This window comes from Osmia lignaria, unplaced genomic scaffold (assembly GCF_051020975.1).
Source record: "Osmia lignaria lignaria isolate PbOS001 unplaced genomic scaffold, iyOsmLign1 scaffold0202, whole genome shotgun sequence".
Lineage (NCBI taxonomy): Eukaryota > Metazoa > Arthropoda > Insecta > Hymenoptera > Megachilidae > Osmia > Osmia lignaria.
Genome location: NW_027478343.1, coordinates 22,501 through 24,710, shown reverse-complemented (window position 1 = coordinate 24,710; position 2,210 = coordinate 22,501). Strand labels below are relative to the sequence as shown.

The window sequence follows — 2,210 nt, the reverse complement described above, 5'->3', positions numbered from 1 at the left end:
GTTAAATGAAGTATACGCGAAATGTTCTCTCGCTCTTGCTTTTCCTCTTGCTTCCGTGGCGCTCGAAAAGAAGGGATGATAAATAAAGAAACCTATTCGAAATCTCTTGTGGAACAAAAAATAATACGGACGGACGTTAAAATTGAACCGAGACGAAATGGATCGTCTTGCGAGTTGTCTTCGCTTTGAAATTGTTAAAAATTGATAAAAGCAATACGACGAAGCTGCAGTCCGCAAAATGTTTGAAGCAAAAAGGAAATAACACGAAAATTATGGGAACGTCGTGTCTCAACTTTTTTTTCCCTCTTGTGCTCGTTTCATCGAACGATAAATACAAACATTTTGAAACGAGAGAGGAGGAAAAATTGAATATGCGAAAGGTTGATTCACGCACAGTTTCTCTACGTGTTTGCTTTTTGCTTCTTTTCGTTTATTTTTTTTTTTTTTTGCATCGAGCATCATTATTCACCTTTCGATGAAACCAAAGAAATTGACGACCTCAGAGTAGGCGAGATTACCCGCTGAATTTAAGCATATTATTAAGCGGAGGAAAAGAAACTAACTAGGATTTCCTTAGTAGCGGCGAGCGAACAGGAATGAGCCCAGCACTGAATCCCGCGGTACCGCCGCTGGGAAATGTAGTGTTCAGGAGGATCCGTTTATCCCGAGACATCGAATTGCGTCCAAGTCCATCTTGAATGGGGCCATTTACCCATAGAGGGTGCCAGGCCCGTAGTGACCGGTACGCGTTTCGGGAGGATCTCTCCTTAGAGTCGGGTTGCTTGAGAGTGCAGCCCTAAGTGGGTGGTAAACTCCATCTAAGGCTAAATACGACCACGAGACCGATAGCGAACAAGTACCGTGAGGGAAAGTTGAAAGAACTTTGAAGAGAGAGTTCAAGAGTACGTGAAACCGTTCAGGGGTAAACCTGAGAAACCCAAAAGATCGAATGGGGAGATTCATCGTCAACAACGCTGGCTCCCGTTGGTGCGCGATGCCCCGGATGGACCTTCGGGTTCCATTAGCGAGGGCACACCACCTTCGGCGAATGTTCCGGCGAGGTAGTCGTGCACTTCTCCCCTAGTAGAACGTCGCGACCCGTTGCGTGTCGGTCTACGGTCCGAGGCGGAGCCTGTCCGTCACCTTAACGGTGTTCGTGACAGACCCTCGGTTGCCTGGCCGACTGCGCGACGGTACTCAGACGGTATCAGGCCGCAACCAATCCATTTTCGAATGTGTGTGCGTCAGGACCGCCGCAAGCTAGGTTCAGTTATAATTACCCGGATGTACGGACTATGCGCCGTCCCCGGGTCTGGCCAGCTGTTAGCAGGAGGAGTCCTTGGACTGGCCAAGCTTTGAATTTACCGGTCGGCGACGCTATTGCTTTGGGTACTCTCAGGACCCGTCTTGAACACGGACCAAGGAGTCTAACATGTGCGCAAGTCATGGGATATAAATAAACCTAAAGGCGAAATGAAAGTGAATGTCGTCCTCTGCGTCGACCTAGGAGGATGGGCCTCGTTACGATTAGGCCTCGCACTCCCGGGGCGTCTCGTTCTCATTGCGAGAAGAGGCGCACCTAGAGCGTACACGTTGGGACCCGAAAGATGGTGAACTATGCCTGGTCAGGACGAAGTCAGGGAAAACCCTGATGGAGGTCCGTAGCGATTCTGACGTGCAAATCGATCGTCGGAACTGGGGTATAGGGGCGAAAGACTAATCGAACCATCTAGTAGCTGGTTCCCTCCGAAGTTTCCCTCAGGATAGCTGGCACTCGCTCGAACGTTATTGCGAGTCTCATCTGGTAAAGCGAATGATTAGAGGCCTTGGGGCCGAAACGACCTCAACCTATTCTCAAACTTTAAATGGGTGAGATCTCTGGCTTGCTTGCATCAAATGAAGCCATGAGATTTTATTATTGGATCAGAGTGCCAAGTGGGCCAATTTTGGTAAGCAGAACTGGCGCTGTGGGATGAACCAAACGCAGAGTTAAGGCGCCTAAGTCGACGCTTATGGGATACCATGAAAGGCGTTGGTTGCTTAAGACAGCAGGACGGTGGCCATGGAAGTCGGAATCCGCTAAGGAGTGTGTAACAACTCACCTGCCGAAGCAACTAGCCCTGAAAATGGATGGCGCTGAAGCGTCGCGCCTATACTCGCCGTCAGTGGCAAGTGGGGCTGGACAAAATTTGGTCCTCCATGAAGCCCTG

The 2,210-nt window shown here is 49.5% G+C and overlaps 1 non-coding gene across 1 annotated transcript in view; it reads left to right on the top strand.

Moving 5' to 3' along the window:
- Positions 1-494: 494 nt before the first annotated feature.
- Positions 495-2,210, top strand: part of LOC143308210 (large subunit ribosomal RNA) — a 4,029-nt gene continuing 2,313 nt past the window's right edge. Inside the window, exon 1 of the ribosomal RNA XR_013065193.1 lies at positions 495-2,210. This exon is cut by the window's right edge and continues 2,313 nt beyond it. This is a non-coding gene — a ribosomal RNA (large subunit ribosomal RNA).